The 26,851-nt window shown below is 43.0% G+C and overlaps 1 long non-coding RNA gene across 1 annotated transcript in view; it reads right to left on the bottom strand.

Moving 5' to 3' along the window:
• The window catches only part of LOC146789010 (uncharacterized), a 156,129-nt gene that overhangs the window by 37,313 nt on the left and 91,965 nt on the right, over nt 1-26,851 (bottom strand). The window contains exon 2 of the long non-coding RNA XR_014969738.1: nt 21,947-21,991. This is a non-coding gene — a long non-coding RNA (uncharacterized LOC146789010). The remainder of the gene's footprint in view (nt 1-21,946; nt 21,992-26,851) is intronic.

Genomic DNA, 26,851 nt, shown 5'->3' on the forward strand with positions numbered 1-26,851 from the left:
TGAGTGGGGCAGAGAAACTTGACAAGCAATGTATGCAAGCAGTTACATCCAGATGGCAGAAAAATCACCAGCAAGTTTTCCCAAATTGACAAGTAGGAATTACCTCTGCAAAGCAACAAACCTACACTACCATTGAAGGTGCAACATACGACTTAGAATACAAAGGCAGCCAAGACCAGCCAGGCAGGCAGGCACATTCTTGTTGCAGTATTTTCTTCTAAAGTGAAGATCCTACAGCACCTTCCTTGCTTATAATTTTTTGGGTATTGTTGTCAAACTTACAGCATCCATTTCCATATACAAGAAAGCTGTGGAATTTCTAACTCTGATAACAAGTGCTTAAATCTCAGTCGTGCTAACAAGGCAACCTCCTAACACATAGATATTTCCGACCAGTTTTTGCAACAACCTTTTATCAAATATATACATTTTGGTCGTGGTGACCAAGTAGTCTCATCATGGATACATTTTGCCTGTGGCTGCCAAGCAGCATCATACCACGTCCACATTTTAGGTGTGCTGACAAAAGCAGTGGAATACTTTAACAAAGCATTAAGACACAGCATAAGCATTTTGCGTGTGTCGTCAAAGCAGCATCATACAACATACATAATTCGATGAAGTTGATGAGGCAACCTCAATTCACATAAAGGTTGTGGCTCTGTGGTCAAGCATCATAAAAAAAATACGGATTTGAGCTATGTTGAAAAATCATCATCATACCACATACACATTTCATCTGTGTCCACGAAGAAAGTATCATATCACATCTGAATTTCGGCCGTGCTGACGCAGCCAAGGAATCTTTTGGCCTTCGAAACAATCCATCATCACATACATATTTTGATTTTATTAACAAAGCATCGTCACTCAACATACATATTTCAATAATGTCAATAAAGCACCATCAGTTAAGATATACAACACTTCAGTGAAGTCATCAAAACACCCTCACTTTACACATTTCAGTAATCTTGGTAAAGCATCATTCTTTAAAATACGTATAACCAACAGGGAGACAAAGCAGCTTTACCAACCAATCATCACCATTTAACATGCACATTTTGGTTGTGCCTACAAAGCATCATTGCTCAGTATATACATTTCAGTGTACATGTGCTGGAAAAACATCTCATCGTATCCATATTTCAGCTTACTTTGTTGACAAAGCAGCAATCTGTCACATACACAATTCAGTCTTGAGCACATACTACCAACGGGCATTTAGCTGGTGCACCTTGCATGGCTTTCATCCTGGTATGCGAAAGTAGACAGGCCCGCAAACATGTACACCGAGACCCAGACCACTCTCTTACTTTATTAAGGTCTTTGTTCATAAACGAACCTTTATCAAATGGCAAATAAAAAAACAAGCGTGTAAATCCCAACTTGCTCCCTCCAACTCCCCACTCCCAACTATTGGCTTATCTGAAAGTGGGACAGGACCGAGATAGTGTTTCCTCAGGATTGGGGCAGAGGTCTGCAGAATGGCTGCAGGGTACAGGAAGCTTTAGTGTACAGCGTTACACAATGGAACATGGTCTGCAGAAATTTTGTACATGGTGATAAACTTGGCGTAAAGTGCGTCTCATCACTGGAAAAAAATAGGACATGGATTTCACAGGTAGGCTGCTATTGCTCCACCGCCCGCCGTGTTTGCATCCTGGCGCCAAACTAATGCCATCCAGGCCTGGCAAGAGTCCAGCATGGCGCAGTCCCTCGCTCAGCAAACCACTCCATGCACAAGCACTGCCGGGAAACAGAAACCATCATCTGCCAGTATTAGGCCCATTTGTTACATCCAGACGGAACTGGCGCTTCAATGGCACGACCTCTTAAGTGTCTCCATTATACCCTAAAAGGACATCTATTAAAACCTGATATTTGTACAAATTAGGTCAATTCATGATGTTTTTCAACCGCTGCCTGAGACTGCGAAACAAAACATTACATAGAACATTCAGTGTATGGCCTTTTCATGGCTGTTTGAGGAAATTACAAAAGACGTCCTTTCGAAGCCGATGTTCCTTTTTTTGCATTTTTTTTTATTAATAAAGGGAGAACCGACGCCTCCCGCCTTTAATATTGTGCTATCAGGGAAGGATCTCCCGTGGGGGAGCGTTCTGCCACCCCAAAGCCGAGATACGTGCACTCTGGCGCAGATAGTCGTCTCACAAAGCCTGGTGGGGGCAGAAAGGATGCACCGTTAATAAATGCGCATAATTACCGGCGGCGCGAGGTTTTCTTCATACAGCGTTTTGACAGCTGCGCTTGAGCGGCATCACAATGTGAGGCGAGAGCCTCGCGCTAATCTCATCCGAATCTCAACTTTTTTTTATTTCTAATTCAACGTTTATTTTCCCCCTCAAATGTCCATGATTTTTCTAGGCCTCCTAGGCGTCGTAAAGGCCGGCTTGGGAGCACGCGCTCGGAGCCGCAGGGCGCGGAGTTTGTTCCGGGTTAATGGAACAGACGTCGCCGTCGGCAGCGGGTGACCTTTGAACCCCCTAGCCTGGCAGACGCCGCCGTCCTCGCGCTAACTAAAATGGAGGGGCTGAGGCCTGTGTGCTCTCAAGACGTGGGGTATCCTCCTTAGGAGAATCCACACGCTGCGGGTTTCGGAAGCTGGCCTGACATCTGCTTGTGGTGAGTTGAGCGCCGAATGTGCCCTCAGATGTTGGATTACTGCGATTGGCAGTATTCCTTTTGCGAATTAAAGACTACTAAATCGTATACTTCTGAGTAAAAGTTGACGGGGAGACTGCATACACGCCAACATTTTAGAACAAGAAAGTAGGAGATTTTGGAGGGGAAGAAACAGCAGGCGTTGGCAATTTCCCCATTCACTTATATTGAAGGAGAGGTCGTTTTTTGTCGGGAGACAGCTGAAAGCCATTTTTGGCTTCAAAAATCTGGAGTCTCATGCCTGAATTGTGTCTTTTTGGCATGTTATGGGAGAGGCATTGTTATGTAGATTTGTATGGTGCAGCTTATTGCCTGTGAGGGTATGCTGAAGCAGGAGCGTAGGTCCGATGGTGCTCCTAGTTGAACAGGCAGGTCTTCAGCATCTTGCGGAAGTTGAGGAGTGGAGTGGCGATCCTGATATGTATTGGGAGTTTGCTCCAGCTTTTGGTGGTGATGAAGGAGAAAGAACATCCTCCTGTCTTGCTTTTGCGGGGGATTCATACGAGGGCGAGCGAGGTGGAGAGCAGCTGTCTGGAGGGTTGGTAGAGTTGAAGTTGGTTGTTGAATTAGGCTTGGCCTGCATTGTGGAAGGCTTTGTAGGCGACGATGACAAGCTTTAACTTGCAGCGTTTCTGGAGGGTAGCCAGTGCAGTTCCAGGAGGTAGGGAGTGATGGTATTCTGGAAGGTTTGGAGTCTTTGCATGAGTTGGTTAAGATGCCAACGTAGAGTGCGTTGCTGTAGTTGAGTATGCAGGCGATGAGGGCCTGGGTGACCGTGTGTCTTGAGTGGGTGGAGAGCCAGTTGAAGATTTTGCTAAGCAGTCTGAGAATGTGGCAGCAGGATGCAATCACGGTGTTGAACGGATTGTTCATCAATAGCTTGTCTTCAAGGATGATGCAGAGGTTTCTGGTGTGGTCTGTGGGAGTGGGCGTGGGACCCAGAATGGGTGGCCACAAGGAGAAGTCCCAGGGGGAGTTCTTAGTACCAAAGATCAGTATCTCAGTTTTGTCCGTGTTGAGTTTGAGGCAGTTCTCTCGCATCCAGTTGGTCATGTCGGACATGCATGCAATAAAGTTGTTGCTTGTGTTGTTGTTTGTATCGGTGAGGGAGAGAATGAGCTGAGTGTCATCAGCGTAGGAAAGAATGTTGATATTGTGGGTTCTTATGATGCAGGCGAGAGGTGCCATGTAAATGTTGAACAGGGTTGGACTGAGGGAGGAGCCCTTGGGGACTCCGCAGACAAGCTTCTTATGTTCACAGGTGAAAGTGGAGAGCCTGACTCGTGTCATGTTGGAGAGGAAGGAGGCCATCCAACTTAGGGTGAAGAGGGTGCTTTGGACTCGGTGTTGAACGCCGCCGACAGGTTGAGCAGGATAAGTCAGCTGTTTCTCCTCTGTCCATGATTGATTGGAAGTCACCTGTTGCTGCCAGGAGGGCGTTTCCTGTGCTGTGGTTGCTGCGGAACCCTGACTGGGTGGAGTCCCGGAGGTGGTGCTTTTCAAGATAGGTGGAGAGCTGCTTGTTGATTTCTTTCTCCAGGACTTTGGCCGGGAAGGGTAGATGGGCCTGTAGTTACTGAGACTTTTTGTGTTTGGCAAGAGTTTCTTTGGCAGAGCAGTGACCTCTGCATGTTTCCAGCTGTCTGGGAAGTTTCCCCTGAAGATGGAGGAGTTGACAATGGTAGTGAGAGGTCTGAGCAGGACCCCGTGTGGATGGTCTGCATGATTCTGGCTGTGTAATCTGTGGTGAGGGTGCTCCAGTTCATTAGGAGGTGTGAGTTCCTGATGGTGATGGGTGGTTGCGTGACGATGTCCTCTATGGTGGGTTGGGGTGCGAAGTTGGAGTAAATCTTGAGAATTTTATTGTGAGGAAAAAGTGTGAAAGGTCGTAGCAGATGATCTGTGGGGGGATGATGGAGTTGGCAGCGGCTGTTGGGCTTTTTAATTCTTTGACGATTTTGAAGGGTTATTTTGCCAGAGTTGGTGCAGGATTCAAGTCTGATTATGAGGGCACATAGGCCAAAAGACAGATTTCCCCAGCAAACTCGATTTAAAAAGCCTAAGAAAAAAACCTGCTCAATCTCTAGAAGTAGATGGCTTCTACATTATTATTTTTTTTGCTCGACCCTAAGGTTTTGGAGCACTTTATACGAGCACAAGTTACATTATACAAGAACACATTCATTTTTGTTTTTTATGCATGGGGAGCTAGAATGAGTTGCCTAGAATTTCATAGGTTGTTGAGCTGGTGCAGAGATTCGAACCTGGTTTCCCAGTTACAAAGTCCGTAGCTCTGATGGTTACTCTAATTTCAGACTTTTATAAAATTCTAAAGCAGTTAGAAATCACATGAGTACTCCTAGAAATTTTTCAATTCTAGACGTACATCTAGGTGTAACTTACATACCAACGTATTAAAACTGGAAAGTGGGAGATTTTGAGAAAATAAATTCAGCGAATGTGTTTTCTACATTGACATATTGAATCAGAGGCAATTGTAGCAGAAGACAGCTAACATAAAGCCATTTATGCATTTCAAAATCGAGTGTCTTGCCTGAATTGAGTCTGTTGGGATGTAAGGCGGACCATAACTGCAAGAGGAAATGTGACACATGCATGTGTACATTTAACCATTTTTTATGCCCCTTCCAGGGTGGGTCAGAGGATTTTTTTTCCCATTTCATAAAACCCATTTCTCTATATACCCAAACAATATGAGGATGCTCCAGTATCTTGACAGGAGTACATTTGTAAATGTTTTCAGGGCAGGAAATTACCTGCAAGGAATATCGCACAAACATTTGAATTTGTATTTATCTACTTTCCAGGTAGGAGTGCCCAGGAATGCCTACTACACAGTCCCAACTTTGAATCTGTAATTGCAACAATTCCATCTTGCTGGCAGAATTTCTGTGCTAGTAAATGTCATTCATGAAGATATTTTATGCATGTCAGCTGAATTTAAGTGCACAAACAACTTTGAAAATTGAGCCCAGAATAAGAAGAAAGCTCTGTTAACACTTGAACCGTGTAAAAATCAACATTCAAACAGTGGCGGCCTCTCAGCTATGGAGGCTTTGAGCAGTGTAAAGGAAAGGAAATATAAAATGATAATCATTTTTAGTTATCATTTTATGATTCCTTTTGTTTGCAGGAGGGCGGAGGGACTGGGCTGCTCTTCTCACGGAGCAGGAGAGGAGTGGTACGCCCACTCCTAAGTGACCAATGACTGTTTGGTCTGCCCTCTAGGGCCGCCTAAACCAGTCGTACGCACTTTCCCTGTTCTCCATGCAGGCTGCATTACAGCCTGCGTGGAGACCTAGCCCAGGCCCCCACTCCCTGGTTGAGCGTCGAACCAGGATGCTCAAAACCAATCACAACGCTGCATTGCAGCGTTGTGATTGGTCAGGAGAGCGTGGCTTCCTGCCCATGAGAAGAGCTGGAGCAAGGAGCAGAGACGCTCTGGCAAGGTAAGTGTGTAATTTTTTGTTTTTCATAGCGCTAAATCGCTCTCGCACCCCCCTGCACCTGCCCCCGCTAGCCACCCATGAAGCATGCCGGCGGACACTGCATTCAAAGTCACATGATGTGTTTGTTAAGGCTTGGAGGCTATGTTCCAAAAATCCTCCGCTTTGCTCTGACTACACATCAATGGGGAGGGTGGCACAGGGGTAGTTTTTGTATGATGGACTTTGTTTGCATTCAAATATGATCACCCTCAACAGGTTAATAAATAAGTTTTCAATCCACTGTTCCAATGCATCCAAGACCTAGACAAAGCAATAAGACTGAATTTCTCCACTCAAACCTATGCTAGATTTTGCCTAAGGGCAGCAACAAGCTTCAAGCACTACTCCACAGACTCATGGACAATTGCCATGTAGGCCAATCTGTACACCCACACCCCCATCAACAATGGCCTCTATTAGGGCATGAAGGCTAGGAGAGAATGTGGCCTAATGGCTAGGGCGGTCATCCTCGGAGCTGGGGAACTGGGTACGAATTTCGGCAGTGACACTCAACGTTCTGTAATTTCGGGCAACTCAATCTCCCCGTGCCTAACAAAAATGAATGTGTCCATCTGTAACGTAACTGGTGCTCATGTACAGTGCTCTGATACCGTTGGGTCTAGTTTGCGCTATATAAAACGCCACAAAAAAGCTAACTACATTCCTCTAAAATGCAATACATAAAAAAAAATATTATGTTACATAATTAATTTTGACTTTGAAGTCTCATCAATTTAAGGTTTGGAACCATTAGAACCCAAAAATATACTTCTGTTGTTCACAAATTAATATACACTTCGATTTCCATTTAAATGTGTGAAGATTGGGGCCTCCAAAGTGAATCTATTTGAAGTTTTGATTTTACCATCCAACAAGATATCTTCCAACGCCTGATCATTAAATCTTTAATGCAACTTAACGACTAATAACTAATATTACTTGTTTCATCCGGGTTAAACTCTTCCACGAGCCAGGTAGACCCCAACCTTGCATAGCCACATTTCAAAGCCTTCTTTGCTAAGACTCTGTGAAGGATACTTATATAAAATGACTGCGCACACGAAATAGCAGAAATGTGCATGCTTGTGTGATGTAAGTCTAATATCAATTGCACTTACATAAATCTTGTACAAGTGTTGTTTTGGAAAGGAGATCCCTTATTAGCATGTCAAATTAGAATCCTTAACCGTACTAGAACCAAGTATTCAAGACATCTATTCATTCCGCTTAGGTTTCACCAAATGTAAGTGCTAGGTGAAGTGGAGATCAAGGGTTTGTACATTTTTTCTTTCTTCCAATCCTAGCCTCCAATTTTTGCACTTAATGAGGTTTGCAGAACTCCCTGGTTTACGTTCACTTTTGTCTATACAAAGATTTTCAGCTGATTCCGACAAAACTTTGATTGCATTGAGAGAGGATTTTGAGTTAAATCAACTAAGCTCCGGTGGAAAAAGTCTGTGAACGGGTTCTCTGCAAGTTTACCTTTTGAAGAGTTATATGTACACAGTGGCCAATGTATGAATATTTTTTACTCTACACGTTTACCTTTGAGAAAATAATTTATCGCAAAAGTTATGACATTCAAGCAAATGTGAGAAAGTGATACACTCTTAAACGTTATAATTTTGCACAGTTTTACATATAATTCTGTGGTTGCAGGGAAAAAAACTTGTTCACACCCATCGGCAGCACTTCATGTGCAAGAGTGTGAGAGACAGGATGGTATATTATGTTGTATTTGTTGTGTAAAAAAGGATATCAGTGAAAGTGGACGGGAGGCCTATTCTGGCTTTGTGGGCAATTTTCATCCAGTTTCTTGGTAGAAATCAAATTTAGGTTTCATAGACTTCTAATGTCTAGTCTGTGTGACAATCTTGAGACAGTGGAGATACAGCAAAGTTCACTCAGAAAAATAGTTGTGTGGGTAATTATTACAAGGCCGGAACACAATCAATGGTGACATTTTCAAACGAGAACTTTGGCCTCATGGTATAGGCAGTCCCTAGACCATCCATTGTATTAATGTCCAGTGTGCGGTGACCCTCTATTTCTGCTGTGTACTCTTCTGAAGATCTTGACAGATTTATGAGAAAAAAGGCTGGGTGTGTAACCTTTTATTCTAATTAAATGTGATTACCAAACAAGCGTGCAAGCATTGGCTGGCCTGATGCAACCTGCCCTTCATAGACACGGCTAGGATAGCATTCGCAGGAAGCATAATTGCATTAGAGTGACAGGCCTGCTCCACTTTTCACCTAGTTTATAAACAGGAAGTACCCCCCGGGGACCTGTGGCATTAAAGCTTAGAGTTCATATTCTTCAAAACACAGATTCACTGCTATGCTAATTAAAAAAGATTAATGCACCCTTCACACCATATTACCCTTCCAACGTGATTAAAATATATTGTTACACGCGTAGTAGTGTCTATAATTAAAAATTGAAAACATTTTTTTGGTTCTTACCATTTTACCACTATAAAAGGAGATTACGGATATTCAGATATGCAACACCTTGTATTCATAAACTATCCGCCACAATATATCAAGTTCACTTTACTTGCACATTAGCTTAAGCTAACCACATGTTAACTAAACATTCAACACATTTACTACTAAATCCACAGCACCAGCACCACAAAAACACAACCACCTGAGCCGTTTCTACTTTCCACTTCAGAATTAAACTCTCTTTTCTATTATAGTACCCTTTTTTGCTCACTTAATTCCTCTAATAATAAGCTGGAAAGAAAATGGAGACAAGATTATGACTCTGGGGGCCAAGACTACACTGAAATTGGCCCAAAAGGCTTACTATGCGGCCATTAGACTGGCCAAGCGGACTTATTACACTGACCGTATTGCCCAGTCTAGTAATAATGTTAAAGAGTTGTTTAGCATTGTAAAAAGCTTCACTTCTCCTAATGCAATGAACGTGGCCCACACCCCTTCTCTCGAATGGTGTGAAGAACTTTCCACCTTTTTTATTAATAAGGTCAGGGCACTGCAATCTCATTTTCAAAACTTCAACAGCCAGATCTCTCAGCTGTCCCCCGACTATTTGACTGGCTCCACTACCTGTGTTACCTTTTCTGCATTTGAACCTGTTCCTCTGCCAGACTCCCTGGCTGCCTTATCTTGCCTTAAATCAGGCTCCCCGCATGATCCATGCCCTGCTAAACTTATGGCCACTGCTGCGGTTGTTGTTAATCCCTTTGTGAACCAGCTGATTAATACCTCACTCTCTTGCTTTTGTGCCTATTGACTGGAAACAGGCGGTTTGTTCCTCTCATACAAAAACCCACTCTCGATCCCCATCTCCCTTCCAGCTATCGACCTATTTCCCTGCAATTGCTAAAGTCTGCGAAAAAATGGTTAACAAGCAGCTCACATTTTTTATTGAACAGCATGGCCTTCTCCACCCTGCACAATCGGGCTTTAGGGCCTCTTACAGTACTGAGTCGGCCCCCGTGGAAGTAGCAGAGGCTATCCGTGAGACCTTGGATGCTGGGGGCAGGGCCGTGTTGGTCCTTCTGGACCTCTCGGCCGCTTTTGATACTGTCCCCCATTCACTTCTCCTTGCCCATCTACATAAGCTTGGCATTATCGGCACTGCTTGGGAGTGGTTGAAATCCTTCCTGGAAAAGAGAACTCAACAAGTCTGGACTCCCCCTTTTGTGTCATCATCTCAAGATTTGCTGACAGAAGTACCTCAGGGGTCTATTCTTAGTCCCTTGTTATTTAATCTTTACATGACTCTTATTCAGCTGGCTGAGGATCTGGGTGCCAAAGTAGTTGCCTATGCAGATGATACGCAACTCTTGTTTACCTGGAAGAAACACGAGGCTGACACATCTCATGTCAAGGCCTGCCTGTCTGCGGTATTCAGCTGGCTTGAGTCGGCTCAGTTAAAATGTAACATTGACAAAACTGAGATTTCTGCCACTATTGCCTCTCTCTGCTAAAGAAACTGTTATCCGTGCTTTGGTCACCTCTCCCATAGATTATGCGAATGCACTTTAAGCCGGTTTGCCATGTTACCTTCTGGACAAACTTCAGGTGGTTCAGAAATCCGCCGCTCGTCTCCTACTGGATCTTCCTAAGTACTCCAGTGTTAGGCATCACTTGCGTAATCTACACTGGCTGCCAGTTAAAGCTAGGATAAAGTTTAAGGGTATTACCATTGCTCACACTGCACTATATGAGTATGGCCCTGCCTATTTTAGGAAACGTTTTCAGTTTTACACCCCTGGCAGGTGCCTGCGCTCCTCGAATATGCTCCTAGCATCTGTCCCCAGGTTTCGCCTGAAACGTAAAGGTGGCAGTTCTCTGTCCTATCTTGCAGCAACTTACTGGAATTCCCTTCCTCTGGATCTTCGCAATCTGAAGAATCCCTCTAAGTTTAGGAAAAAGCTAACAACCTTCCTGTTCAACTACCCTGTCCCTCTCACACTCTGCTTTGGTTCCCTCGGATGCTTTGGCTCGCGCCGAGACACTCTATTGAGTAGCTGTGCGCGCTATAAATCCCTTAAAATAAATAAATAAATAATCTCTGACACACATCTCCACTTCTTAACCTCTTTCTCTATGCTTTCTTCTCCGGTTCCTAGAGTTCTTTCCATTCCAGGCTCTTCCATTATATGACTCTTTCACTTTGTAACTCGGCTCCGTTTTCTTGTGCAACCGCTACTTAGTCTCTCACTCACTGGGTCACCTTCATTTCCTCATGTCTCTCATGACCTCATCATTGCAGAGCCTATAACCTTCCGTCTTTTCCATTCGTTCATAATTGCTTTTCTCCTTTCCTCAGCCTTCTTCCCTCTCTCTCTTCTTTTTAGGTCGAGCCTAGAGCCAGCATTCATGCGCTGCTCTGCGAGACTTGTTGTGGTGGAGTACCGAATAGAAGCTCCTCCCACTCTCCACCCATATTTGCCATTGGCTTGTGTCACTGTCTGTCCTAAATGATGGCTTCTGATTCGTAGATAGGCAGGTTAGTACCTCCTTAGTACCGCCTCCTCTTAATTTGTCACCTCCCATGGCGACTGGCCCCTTTACTTCGGTTGTTACACGGTACGTGTTATTTAGATTGTGAGGACTGTTTTCTTTATTCAATTTCTCTTATTGCAGGCACGATGTGCTTTGGTGCCTTCTTTATCCCCCCCTTCCGTTGTCGTGCCTGGTTTACCCCCGCCCCCCCTCCTGTTGTCCGTGCCTCCTCCCTCCCCGTCCCTCCACCCCTGCCCGCCCGCTGTCCGTGCCTGGCCCTCCCTCCTGTTGTCTGTGATGCCTACCATTTGCAATGCAATAGGTCTCGCATTTTCGCTAGTTTGAGCTTTTGGTTTTTAAAACTTAAATAAAATTCATTGTCATTTACAATGCCAATAGTTTAAACTCGCGTATATGCGAGACCTATTGCATTGCAAATGCTTGTTTTCCTCCTCATAGCTTACAACCAGCTTTTAGCATATTACTCACTGAAGTCAGTCTCACCACGATTTTTACAGAGACTGGTGTTGAAGCGTTTACAATGTTTTATGTTAATTTGCTGATGATTTCATGATGGGTTCTTTATATTCTGTTGCCATGCGACCTCATCGTTCTGATGTACAGCATGCTGACACCTCTCTGGTTTAATGTGCTTTATAAAATGTGAAATAAATCCATACTGCTGCAGATGAGGCTAGCAATTGACCACTCCTTGTCATTAGTGCTCAGTACACACATGCATTTTAGGTCGTCTCAAAACCCACTTGGGCACTCTTCTAACTTGACACAAGGTCTGTCCCACAAGTGATTAATGTATTTTTTCGGATTGGATCCATGCCGGATTTTCAGGATTCCCACCATCTGTGTGAATGATTTCAATTCTATTAATTGCATGCAAATATATCTTGTGGAGATATCCTAAAACATCTGGTATGTATCCGGCCCGCTGGAAGCTAAGTCGGACAGCCCACTCGCTCCATAGCACAGGGGGTTTCAAACTGGGGGCGGCCCCCCCTAGGGGGACCTCAAGTGATCCCAGGGTGGCACCTTGCTGTAGCTTAAAGAAGCATTATGCTGATAACAGTGCTTTGTTTTCTGTGCACAAAAATGAGCGGCAGTAAGCTACGCTGTGATGGGCCATCACTAACATCTTTTGTCATTTATATCTGGCTGGGAGAAGGTATCAAAAGGGAAGCAACTCCAAATATTCTTCAAAGTCCTCACCCCCATTTCTAATAATCACACTGTGGATACTTTTAGTCATGAATAAGGCCTGCCCAACCAGAATAGTATGTTTGGCAATCACGTATTTGATTGCCTTGTTAAATCAGTAACAGAACTTACCTGCAATGTTTTAAATAAGTCTAGACCTATTTAAACATTGAGGTTTAATAGAATAATTCTCAAAACGTTTGAGGGGGGAGTCATGATAATGTATTTTTATTTTTTTGCATTGGGGGTGCAGCATTAAAAAGTTTGAAGACCACTGCCATGGCACGACATAGTGGGGCAGATTCTCAGATGAATAAATAAATATGCACCCCATGGTTTACTCTCTCACAAAGGGGAAGATTGTTTTTTTAAATTCACAAAGGATCCAAACAACTAGAAACCGGTCAGTGGTCAGTTTCCAGGAGCACTCCAACATCTTGTGAATTCCATATTACGTGCATTCACAGTTCTTAATGCACTGTACACGGGCACATGCAAACATTTCTTTGCTTGGGTGCAAATGCAGATTTTTTCAGTTTTTTTCCCTCTATGTGGAAACATTTTTTCATGTTGTGAAACTCCTTTCTATACACTCTTCTCAATTTGTGGGGGTATTTGCTTTCCATTCCCATGAACTTGACAGGAGTACATATATGACTATTTTTAGGATGGGAATTGGTTGTGGTGACAGTTGTGACTATCACTTCCTGTCTCTGGGAGAGGTTGTACACATGCGTAATATTACACATTTGGGGGATATTATTGATATTATGCATAAGTAAGTCCCTTTGCGAGTGCAAATTAATGAATATTTAATTATCGAAGTAAATTGGAACTTGTAAATCGAGCCTTTTGCATATGGAAGATGATTTCACACATACAAAATGGTTATTCTTTAGGACTGAGTGTTCCTTTTAGAAAAATTGTGTGACAGGTTAGTAAGTGAGTCATAAGCTAGTATTATGGGATCATGGGCTTATAAACAGGAAGCTGTGATGTGCCTGCCCCTACTTCCCCCACTTCTCAAACATTTGCATTCTCAGGTAGCTAGTGTGGTTTGCTACCTCTTCGGTTGAGCAGTGTCTGTTTTGGTGTCATCCTGCATCAAATTACACGAGGTGCAATAACATGACCTACCTGAACCTTTACAGTTTTTGTTTTGAACCTCTCCTCCTTCTACCACGCTGAGCTTGACAAAATAAATTGAGTGATTAAAACACCTTTTAAGGCTTTGATGATGGCTGCTGCAAAGCACCCTTCATTTTAAAACTATGCTTCTCGCCCTTTCTACCCTCAGCAAAGTTTACGCTTAGTAATATTTTGACATAAAAACAGAAACACACAATGTTTCCATTCCATTTGACCAAAAAACACTACTCCCCATAAATGTGGTGTAACCAGCCTGTCCCTTGTCTGTGCCTCAATGCAATTGCAACTACGGCATTAATGAAGCTGCAGCCATGAGTAGCAGGCTGTCTCCTAAGCCTCTTTCACCCCTTTCCCACCATACCTGACCATCCCCACCATACCCAACCATGACTCCAAACTTGAGCTCCTAAGTGTTGCCCCTTCTTTGCAGCAAGGGTGCCGTCTTTCCTGATTCTAGCATTGAAAATTAACCTCCTGCCGTAGAGTAAGCAAGTCATAATTGTGATGCAATGGGCCTCTCAAAACTCCAGATCTCTTGACTGGGGTGAATGTTTTGATGTGTTCTGCATTCCGTCCATCAATTGTGTGTTTTTTTTTGCTTCCTCGCCCTAAGTGCGCCGGATATGCCCAGACGTGGGTCCCGGGCTCACTGTGCCACTGGATTCAAGCTTTCCTGGCTGAAGAGGGGTGAAACCCCGAAACCGGTCCTAGGATGCTTGTTTCCGGTCCAGGGAGGAACTGGCTTAGCGGGCTGGACTGTTCCCATGAGGCACAGGGTCAAGACTGATTTGCATATGGCCAGGTCTAACCTGGGGTGGCATGGTGAGCAAATGAATGATGGATTTAACTCAGATCTCTTGACTGGGGGGTGAATGTTTTGATTTGTTCTGCATTCTGTCTATCAATTTTGTGTCGTTTGCAACAGTGGGTTATTAGCAGAGATGGTGTTTTTTTAATACTCCGCATGGTTAATCTTCATGCCCAGGTAAGTGGTACACAAGATCATACCCAATCTGTTGTGAGGGTCATATATGGGTGTACGTATGACTACTGTATTACATGTGGGTGCCATATCTGTGAGGTGGCACTAGGTCTGTCAGTGTCCCACATTCTTATGGGAGATGGTCCTACTTGGGAAAGAACAAGATCTATCCAATACTTTGTCTTCCACATAGTTCAGATCACCATTTAATATCAAGACCATGTGGATATATGATAATAGTGCTGCTAGGTTTTCTAAAAAGTCGTGTTAAGGTGTGTTGGGGCGTAACTAGTCACAATTATCTTAAATATTAGGGTTACCATCTAGGCGTGCCTCTAACACTATGTACCTACCAAGGGCATCAACAATTTGTCGCAACAGGATGAACAAGAAACTCTGTCTGACCCAAATAAGAGCCATAAGTTTGCCCCCTCCATTTTATAGCCATTTCCCAAGCTCTGGTTTCCTAAAATGTCTCCTGCTGCAGATTGCCCATAATGGGTACATTCCAAAGTAGCAATGTTTATTCTGTGATACTAGCCATGTTGTGTCCTGTTCAGAGAACATCCAGTGTTGGCGCAGATAAGGTCTATTTAATAGGTAACCTGGATAACACTTCCATCCCCAGGTCAGACAAGAATTACCCAAGGCCCAGTAAAACAGTAATAACTATAATAGGAGTCTTCAAGCTCCCAGATTTTAGATCGGTCGGGCGCGTAGCTTCTGAAAGGAGGAAGCGACAAGGACTTCACATTACTAATTGAAAACCCCTCTGCCGGACTCCACCTACCCCGGATACAAAATAACTACAGCATCCCTATGCTAGTGATTGTTTTGGCTTCACCACTCTGCTCTAAACAATCTTCACCTAATCGACTGTCCTTATTGTTCACGACAAAAGGCGCGGTTAAAGGCGAGATATCTGCTTGTATATGGGCGTCTGGGCCATGCCAGAGTCTCCGTTCTCTGCATCGTTGTTGTTGCTGGAGTAGTCGGACACAGTTGCAGAGCTCGGTCCCCAACCTTGTTCACATACAGCTGTCAACACTGCATCCCTCTGCTTGTGCATCTGATCTAGTGGGCCCTATCTTCTTCTGATCTGGATGTCTAATTCTCCGCATTTGCTGTCAGTCTGCCTCTTGTGATACCATTCATTGCTGTTCACCCTTTCAGCCTAGTCTCATGCTTCTCTTGGATCCGTTAAGAAAATGCGTAATGTCCTTATCAAGAACTTTCAATTTGACAAGAAACTGCATCATTTACTTAAGGCCTACCACCATATAGCCTGGAAACAGTTGCACTTTGTTATCATCTATTGTGTAATGGCACTTTGTCTTGCTCCATGCAGCAACACGTCTTGTTCTCTATGGTTTAATAGTTGTGGCTCCACTAGTCTGGATGGTCGTCCCATCACAGCAGGACTATCTGTGCTCGCTCAATTGTAAAGAATTTTGAAAGGCCATTGGCTGGTACCGTTTAGGATCGCCACTCATACACGAAAAGTTCCATCTTCTCCCCCTACACCCAAACTTCATTCAGGAAATCCACTGCAGATTTAATTTTATGGCATGACACGGAGGCCAATATTATGCAATCTCCTTTTATTGCCAGCTCACACAGCAGCAACAATTAGTAAGAATTTAGAACTTTCAAAACATTCTGAACATCTATATAGTCTAGCAACAGGCAGCCATCTTCCTTCTTTTATTGCTGCTGCTCACCAGGTAAGTAATCCTTATTTTCTCTCCTCTAAATTATTATTAGTAATACTTACTAAGATTTATTACATGTATACTACATGTCTTATTGAGTATTTGTGCTATTTCCTTGCTATCTGTATGCCTGTGAGATGGTGATTTAATCACTTTTAAGTATTTGCACGTTATTTGCATCCATTTCCCCTTCTCAATCCTTGAACTGCCCCTCTTTTCACCTTTCCGTCCCAAGTTTTTTCTCCCCGTCTCGCTCAGAGACACCAGTTTCACTTGTAACTGGCTCATATCGCAAAGTCGCACCGGAGGCTCACTCAGTCTCTCGTCTTTGAAAGACGCGCCGAGGCCTCGATCTTACTATCTGGGCCCCGCGCGCACTATCCCCGCTTCAACGCCACCGACGCGACCGGCTCGGGTGCTGCCGGCGCATACGCAACCTAATAACCAATGTATTTTTTAATACATTAAATAAAACAAAGCCTCCTCACCTCGCTACCCCCTGGGGCACGATTTTCGTCTCGCCCCCGGTGTGGCCGCTATCTTCAATGCAACCGCACTGGAACCCTCTTCCTGATGTGTTCAACTCCACGGCAACTAGGAAGCAAGCCTCGTTTTAGTATATTAGAGGAAAGACCCTTCATAAAACATTAGGCACACCTTCAAACCCTTGATTTTAACCGCAAACGACAATTTCAACACCAAAGAGAGGATCTCCTTAATGTAGCTGCCCCCTACTGACCAATATTTCAACAAAATTACTTTAATAGGAGTTTTAACCCCTTATACTCCCCCTAGTTACTTAATTTGTACCTACCTACCCATACTTACCCTGATTCCCTTATATAACTAACCTGTACTTACTCATTTTAATTAATTTAATTATTAAAAAAAAAAAAAATGTCTGAACAACAGCTAGACTCATTAGTTGAGAATAGATTAGAAGATCTTGTAAATAGGGCTTTAGGCAAATTGATGGGGTCGCTAGATGACACCATCAATAAAAAAATAGAAAACCTTTCTAACCAACCTAATAATGAACCTGGTTGGTCTACTTGGCAAGACAAGTCTCAGAAGAAAAGGCCATCGGGTGACCACCCTCATAAAAAATCTAAAAAATCAAAAGGGGTCATTGAGAATGTACCAGATGACGCCGGTGATAGACTCAGTGTGTTCGACACTGCGGGTGGGCATGACGGCCCGGTTGTCCCTATAGACAGTGAATCAGATGAGGATCAAACTTATGAGCCAGAGTTTGATCTGTCCTGTTCTTCAGAATTCAACTCTGATTACGATGATATTCCCCCCCCCCCCAGAGAAAAGGGGCTTCTGATGAGGCATCTTTGGACTCTGGGTCTAAGAATTCTCGACCCATTTGGGGATAATATGTTCGACCCCCCCGATGATAAAACATCCCCTTTCACCCGAATGGACACCCTCGCAACATGTGGCCAAATACATTACCTTTTGGTTGAGGATAGAGATACCTAAAGAGGTTAGATCTCGTCTACGGTCCGAATGCCCTCGCCCATCCCTCCCAGATATGATAACTAAGACTCCCGAACTCGACCCAAAGGTGGTATCTTTCATTAACAAGGGTAGAAGAGGCCTAGATAGAGGCCTAAAGTCCTGTCAGGACAGACTCCTCGACATCATTGGCCCACTTACTAAGATTTTTGAGATGGCTGAGTCAGCCTACCTAAGCGATAGTAAAGTCGACCCCAAAGAACCGAGAGAATGGACACAGAGTGCTGTTTGCCTTCTTGGGAACGCCAACACAGCCCTATCAAATGAAAGAAGAAAAAGCATCCTTTTAAAATTGGATTCCAAGCTCATAGAGCTTGCAAATAAAGAAGGGGGAGCTTCTTCACAAGGCCAACCTTTTGGTGATAATTTCATTAAGGAGATGGCAAAGTATGTTGGAATTTTCAGTTCCATACAGAAATCACAAAAAGAAATTAGAAAAGTTTTCCATGATAGAGTTTTTGGAAGGGCCGGGCGATCAAGGGGTCGGTTCCCCGGCCATGGTACACCTTCCTCCAGACCCTACATGGCACGAGGTAATAGGTCCTTCCAAACCTATGGCTTTTCCAACTTCTATCCCCAAAGACAAAGAGGAGGTCGCTTCCGAAACAACAAAGGTGATAGAAGACAGAGATGATTCTCATCAGGTACGTCATTTCAAAGACCCTTTACTTTCCCCTATAAAGGTGGGAGGCAGACTAGCCCAGTTCTCTGGAAACTGGAACCTAGTGACACAAGACGCTTTGGTACTACAAATGGTCAAGGGATACCGAATAGAGTTCACAGACAATCCCTTCCAGGACAAAACCCCAAGGGAAATCCTCTACTCTCAAGAACATTCGAAACTGGTAACAAAGAAGGTAGAAGACCTACTGGCCAAAGGCGCCATCAGGGAGGCAACTCATCCCAAGGTTGGTTTTGTCAGCAACATATTTTTGGTGGAGAAAAAGAACAAAGAGTTGAGGCCTGTAATAAACTTAAAAGATTTGAAGGAATGGGTGATTTACTGCCACTTCAAAATGGAGGGCATATATCTCTTAAGGGTCATCCTAAGAAAAGGGGATTGGTTAACAAGACTAGATCTCAAAGACTCCTACCTTACTATTCCAATCTGGCCTCCTCACCAAAAATACCTCCGCTTTACATGGCAAAACAAAATGTGGGAATTCTCCAGTCGCCCCTTCGGTCTATCTTCAGTGCCCTGCTGCTTCACAAAGGTACTCAGACCGGTAGTAGCATGGCTCAGGGCAAAGGGCGTAAGGTTAATTATATACCTAGACGACATCTTAATAATGGGTCAGTCCAAAGACATTGTATCCCTGCATACTCAGTGGGCGATAGAGATATTAGAAAAGTTAGGATTTGTAATAAAGCTAAAAATATCATGCCTAACTCCAGCACAAGACACTCATTGTAGACACCCTCCGCACAGATCTTCGCCTACCCAGAGACAAACTAACGAAATAAAGAAAGTCTTATTAGCAAACACTATTACACTGAAAGACTTAGCGAAAATTCTGGGTCTCCTATCCTCTACCATCCAAGCCATATTCCCCGGACCACTCTATTATCAAGCCCTACAAAGACTAAAAAAGAGGTGCCTTCACACAAATCAATCATACTCTCAAATTCGGTCCTTAGATCAGGACTCGAGGGAGGAATTGGAATGGTGGCTCAAGAACGCACAAGCTTGGAACGGGAGAGCAATCTTCGGAGAGGAACCCAAATTGGTGATAGATTCAGATGCAAGCCTAGAGGGTTGGGGAGCGAGATGCGGAAACTCTTCGACAGGGGGACGTTGGTCAGACCAAGAGAGGAACATGCATATCAACTGCTTGGAACTCCTAGCAGGCTCCTTCGCAGTCAGGAGTTTCACTCAAGAGAAGATGAAATGTTGTGTAATGCTTCTCATTGACAACATTTCACCAGTCCAATATGTGAGCAAGATGGAGGTCCACACTCCAAAGACTTAGCGGAACTAGCGAAGGACTTTTGGGGTTACTGGTTAAGCAGAGGAATTTCAGTTGTAGCACAACACATTCCTGGACTGAGCAATGGAGTAGCCAACTGGTTCTCCAGAAACTTCAAAGACTCCAGCAATTGGAGATTGAACAGGGAGATATTCCTACGTATCGATCACATATGGGGCCCTCTCAACATGGATCTTTTTGCAGACAGGCTGAATACTCAACTGACACAGTTTTTCAGCTGGAAACCAGACCCTCAAGCAGCTGGGGTGGACGCTTTCCTACAAGACTGGAGAGGTCTAAGGCCATATGCCTTCCTGCCATTTGTCATGCTACCCAGGTTCCTCCTACATACACGCAGACTCAGGGAAACAGTAGTAGTGGTAACTCCTCTTAGGAGATCTCAAGCATGGTTCCCTGTAATTCTAGAAATGTCAATAGACTTCCCTCTACTAATTCCCCACTTCCAGACCTTAGTTCTGGGCCCTCAAGGGGAAATACATCCTCTGATAGAAGAAGGCTCCCTCACACTGATGGCATGGAAGATTTCCGGAGACAGTGGGAAATCCCTGGCCTTTCGCCAGATGCTTTCAGACTCATATCTGAGTCATGGGCTTCCGGCAGGAGAAAAGCATATAGACTGGCATGGAATAAATGGATTTGCTGGTGTATTCAACGGGATATCAATCCTATTTCAACTGATGTAGTCTATGTAATAAATTACCCAACAGAATTATTTGAATCTGGTTTATCCTATAGGACAGTAAACATCTATAGATCAGCCATTTCTGCTGGTCAGTCCTTGATAGACCGGACTACCTGTGGGTCAGAATGCTTTGACAAGGAGGATTATGAGAAGCATTAGGGTCCTTAAACCACCGATTCCTAAGTATACCTCGCTTTGGGATGTTAAACTGATCCCTCAGGTTTTAGACAACTGGGGTGATAATCACTTTTTGTCACTTAAAAAACTCTCTTATAAACTCACAGCCCTCCTTTGTCTCGTTTCATTTAGACGTACTTCTGATGTTAGAGCTTTAGATGTCACCAGTAAAGCTTATCAACCTGAAGGAGTTTGCTTCTATATTAAAAGAAGAACTAAAACTCTTTCCTCAACCATTTTCTACCCTTACTTCTCTGTAAACACTAGACTGTGCGTGGCGCAATGTTTGAAAGAATATGAAAGGGGAACCCTTAACTTGAGGAACGATGTCACGCATCTTCTTATGTCTCACAAAAGACCTCACAAAGCCGTTTCCCCCCCTACCTTAGCTAGATGAGTGAAAGATGTCATGACTGAAGGGGGTGTGGACATTTCTGTTTTTGGAGTTCATTCACTTAGAGGTGCTTCAGCCTCAAAAGCTTTCACCAGGGAGTTTACAGGGCATTTTAAGAGCGGCCGACTGGTCTAAGGAAAGCATGTTTAAAAGCTGCTACTTTAAACCAATGTCTAATGTAATTGATAATGTATTGAATGCACTTTGAACTTACATAATATTGGCCTCCATGTCAAGCCATAAAATGTAGATTTTCCACAGCCTGCTGAAAAGAAAATCTGGATTTTATTAAGGACACGGAGGCTAAGATTATCCCACCACTAATACCCGCCCGGGTAGATTAACGTATTATTTACTTTCTTTCAGAGTGACGAAATTTGGTCATGGAACCATCTCCTGGAGTTATTCATCAGGAATTTGTCTGGATTAAAGTTTATACCATTCGCAGCGCAGAATAAAAGAAGGAAGATGGCTGCCTGTTGCTAGACTATATAGATGTTCAGAATGTTTTGAAAGTTCTAAATTCTTACTAATTGTTGCTGCTGTGTGAGCTGGCCATAAAAGGAGATTGCATAATCTTAGCCTCCGTGTCCTTAATAAAATCCAGATTTTCTTTTCAGCTGGCTGTGGAAAATCTACAATGTCTTCTCACTGTACTCCAGATATCTAATGCTCACTATTAGTAAAATGTGACAGCATTATTTTTCTAAGTTATTTACTAGAATATAATACATGCATATAATCAAAAGAAATTTGCAAACCCTTCCCCAAGCCGCAGGAAACGGATGTTCAGGAATGTACATATTTTGCTTGTTTTGTGTTAAAAACCAAATATGTGAACTGCAGTGGCAGAGCAAACCTCACACCTTGCACAGAAGAACCCATTAAGATAACATTCTGCTGGAACACAAACGTTACCGGTAAAAGTGCATACACAGTAATCCTACCTGCTGTAGGATGAATCCCACACGGCACTCGGTCGGAAGTGCGAACTGCAAATAAACAGAGATCAGATGATAAACTTAGTGTGCGTGATCAGCTTTACTTTCAAATCGGCAAAAACAGTGACAAAAATGTCTGTGTAAGTTGAGAGAAAGTGAGAATAAGCATACACAATAAGATTTCGGTAGAAAAAAACATACACAGTAATCTATTTTCCACAAACCGAGGAAATGGGGTCTGTAATTTCCCCCAAACGTTCAACATTTCTGCATGTGTGCACATACCCACGAGTCCCATTTGCTTTAGACTTGCTGCATACCCAACATGAATCATTCCCTTGAATAGCTTGCATGCATTTTCAAAACTGTACTCTTAGTCTTTCTCCGTGCTGCAGAGAGGCCAGTTTTTCATGGTTGTGAAAATGGTAGGTTTACACTGCTCTTTTCTTAATTGTTAATAGTGATGTCTGAACTACATCAGCGTCACGTAGGGTTGGTAGTCCTTTTTAGATAATATATGAATTTTAACATGAGATCCAGATCCAAATAACTACTATGGTTTACTTACGCTTATGTATTTTAGAATACAGCCAAGTGAGTGCGAAAAGGGAACGTAAGTGAGTGGTAACCTGCTGGGGAAATTATTTATAGCTAAGGGGTGTGTATATGAAAGACGTGTAGTAAATCAGTAACATTTTAATTTTGGAGAAAGCATAATTATTTGTATAGTAGTACCTATTCAGCGCTTAGACGCCTCAGGGTGGTAATGCGCTATATACATCCAGATAACAAAACAAGAGCTGTCCACCCAAAGGGAGCAAGAATATCCTGCAAGGTCAAGGGTTCTTCCACTTGATGCTGACCCTTTGGACTCACAGTTCAACAACCAGAGCCCACTGGTGCTGGTTATTAAGTGGCCCTCCATCGTCCGTACAGTACGCACTAGGTGGGTATAAAGCCTTTCTGGGTGTCTGTAATTCACCCAACCTATGGTGCTTACAGCTTGGTAGAAGATATCTTTGTAGAGTCCCGGAATTAACGAGAGCTCCTCTTTATGCTGCTCCCACGCTGTTTCTGTTATCTCATTCTAGGCAATGAGGCAGGCAGGGTGCTGCTTGGATGATAAAGACGCAGAGCCTAGTGGGGGCTGAGGTTATTTATTTTATTGATTCATGCAATAGCTATAAATGTACAGTGATTAAATAGCAGTCTACCTCACTCCAGGGTCCAGGCCCCTTGTAGGTCACAATAATATTTTGACAGGTTCACCATCATTTTAGGTCCCAGTAGCTGTTGTATAATGTAGTCAAAAGCTCTTCCCTAACATTATGCAAGCCTGAAATCTATGGACATAATCGTCTATTTCATCCCAAATTGCCATTCTGATCAGCAGCGCCCACCCTGAGGAGAAATGTCTGTCTAACTTGTAACATCTGAATACAAAACAGGGCCAAGCTTTTTTTTGGATTGTTGCCCTGTGGCATGGACTTGACATCATGGCTTTGGTAATATGGTTACGAAGTTCCTTACTATACATACAGCCAGTGCAGCTCTGAGCAACAGAAACAGCTTTTAAAGTCCTGGCAGAGGCTTCACACCAGGCACTCGCAGCACTGTTCTGCAGAACTCTTCATAAAGTGCCAGAATGACTCCATGGATTCATAATAGAAAGCAAAGATTTTACATTTGGCTTACTCCAGATGGGAGAATTCAACAAGGACCGGTCTTGCATAAATAACAACTTTCCACCCACCCAAGTTCTTTCCAGCAGCGTCCATTGACAAGAAGTTAGATTTCAGTAAGAAAAACGCTCCAAAAACCATACATGATGAGGTATCTCAGGAAGTGCTGGGGTTTTACATATAAATCGGAACTTATGCGCACCCATGAAAGACTTTTAAGGAAATTATTCATACGTTGAGTATTGGCAATTTGGCATTTCACTTTGCATTCCTAATACAGTCTTTGTCTACAAACCTTTATATGCCATCATAGTCACTAAGTTTTTAATATACAAATTTACTCCAGCTGACCTCGAAAAATCATAAAAATCTTAATAGACCTGCAGGTCTAGTGACTTAAATAATCTTCTCAACCAAATTATTATACCTTTGACCCATAAACTGGTTTCAAATGATGATATCCTGGGCAAATATTTAAATTTACTGAGCCGCCATTTTCTTATTTATCGCATAAGAGAGCACCTTCAAATACACGAGTTTGGCATGGCTACTGTACAAAATACACCTTAGTTTGATTTAATAGACTAAAATTTCCCACTGACAAAAAATTTCCACTGATAAAACTATATACGTTACAATGTTTAGAAATCGATTGTCTGCAAATATTTTTCATTTGCATGTCACCAAGTAAAGTGTTCTGATTTGTTTTGCTCCTATTTAAATCTCTGTTTGCATCACATTTCTGAATTACAAAAAATGTGCTTTCGTAATTCCTGATATATTTTGTACTATGCCTTTAGAAGCTGTTTAAATGTTGTGTTTTTGGGGGGGTGGAAACAGACATTTTACAGCTTTTTGTTTCACAATGGTTGTCAGATAGATCCCGTGACAAAAACCTCTAACTGTAATAAGAGAAAGAAAAGAAAACACAATTTTCCAGGCTAAGATAAGCAGCAATTAGTAAGACAAACTGACATTTGACCTCTGTCCTTGTACAAACAGGAAATGTGTCTAGTTAAAAACAAAATTTAAAGGTGCCTTTCTTTCGCATTCATTTTCTGAATGAACTGATCACCTGTTCCTTTGCAGTTTAAGTTCACTCACCCGAAGTGACAAGTAGGTCCTATAAATAGTTGACCTGATAAAGTCTGACTCGCCATAGGGAGTGGGTGAGTAGATTTTTCGAGGCCTGCCCAGTAAGTACAGACTGGCCAAATGGGAGGAGGGAATGAGTTTGTGTAGAGGATGTGGCCTAACGGGCTAGGGCGGTCGATCTCAAATCTATGGAACTGGGTTTGAGTCTCGGCAATGACTCTTCACTTCCTGTGATTCTGGGCAAATCACTTAATCTCCCCATACCTAACAAAAATGAATGTGTCCTCGTGTAACGTTACTGGTGCTCATGTAAATCGCTCTGATACCGAATACCTTCGGGTCAAGTTCACGCTATATAAAATCCTGAGGAAAATAAAGAGTCGTTGCTATGCAAAGTGAGTTACTTCTTTGAATATGAATAGTAAAATTCTGTCCTGGTTGAAGCCTCCATACTGGACACAGAGGCATCACAAGCTAAGTTATGTGTCACATTTGACGATACCAGTTCATGCACCATAAACAAGGATTGATGGCAGAATCAAAAAGAAAAGTTTTAACAAACGTTTTTGGATGGTTACATTTAATAAAAACACCACGTACTGTACATAATTAAACCCCAACAAGCCAGAAGAAAATAATAAGAAATATTTCATCCTTTTCTACTGTCGTTCATAAAGCACATCATTTTGGAGAAAATAACTAACAACGGAAAATGGGTAAAGAATGTAGACAGAAGTGTTAAATATCACATAAGGAAGTGTTAGCATGTTAGTTATGGAAAAATCATGAGGACTAATGTGAACAAGAGACTTAAACCCTGAATGCCTCAGAGGTAACCAATGCCTGTGCATTCTGGGAGTCACCTACAGTGTGAACTACCAGGGATTACTGTGGGCCTCCACATTTGGTAGGGTGACTCCATGATGAGGGTTAGGGGGCCGCCATTCTGAGGGCATAACTACTAGTCATAAGGTACTATTTACTGGAACTATTTTCTCTTCCTTCTGCTCACCTACCTGTTGTGTGCAGGATCTCAGACCTATTGCACACAGAACACTGTTTTTCCTCCTGGTCGCGTTTTGACGCACTAGGTAGCAGAGGTGTCTTCATGGAGGGAGGACACCATATTCCATGTCTGCGAGCTGATGGAAGGGGATACGCTCTAGAGCAATTACAAGAAGGGACATGGAAGAAAGATGGAGCCTATTATGACACCATGCAGTAGGGGACCACCCCCAGGGGGAATGACAACAGTAGGGCGTATCCTCCCTAGATAATGACTCATACTATTCAACTTTCTTTAAACTTCCCTCATCTTCACTGCAAACAAGTAGTTTGCATGAGTGGGAAAAGGGAATGAAGTAGGACACAATGGGTTGTGGATGTAGTCTGGAAATTGATCTTTTCTTTAAATCAGCTCTCTTCTCTGCAGGAAATTCCAGGGAAACGGCCTAACTCGTTGGCTGTTCTAGCGTTCAGGAAAAGGAGAGCCTATCTAACTTCAAAGAAGGAAGATCCTAGGAAGCATTCTAGAGAAAAAAGGAAAGCCTTTTTCCACTTTGGATTGATTTTTTAGGTCTTGTATTAACCGCAATCTTTCTGATTTTTAAAAAAATTATATGTATATTATACTTCTGGGGTTTCAATTAGCCCACTTTACCCATTACTTTGTTGTTGTGTCCTTGAGACTTCTCTTTTGTCCACTATAACAAGGACCACTGGTATTATGCGGCAGGGGAGAGACAAATTATGCAGCAGGGTTGAGTAAATTAGGCGGCAAGAAAAGGCAAATTATGCCCAATGCGCCACATTTTGTGATGGTATTACTTCATTATTTTGTCATTTTTACACTTGTTAACACTGTCTGGGTAGAGGTTTCATCTCATTAGTACTAGTTTACCTTCCAGATATATCAATTAGCAACAGAAAGGTGACCAGTTAACTTTTGCATAGGCCTTCCACTGCGCGGCAACACGTGCCGCTACGTTTTTAGTACATTTTGAACAGTTTGAGCTACAAATATTTAAATAAAATCTGCAGATTATGCTGCAGGTAATGAATTGCGTGGCAAATGTGGCAAATCTATAATTATGAGAAAAATGCAGCCGCACAATTGCATAGTTCCAGTTCCCCT

Source organism: Triturus cristatus, chromosome 10, assembly GCF_964204655.1.
Source record: "Triturus cristatus chromosome 10, aTriCri1.1, whole genome shotgun sequence".
Taxonomy (NCBI): domain Eukaryota; kingdom Metazoa; phylum Chordata; class Amphibia; order Caudata; family Salamandridae; genus Triturus; species Triturus cristatus.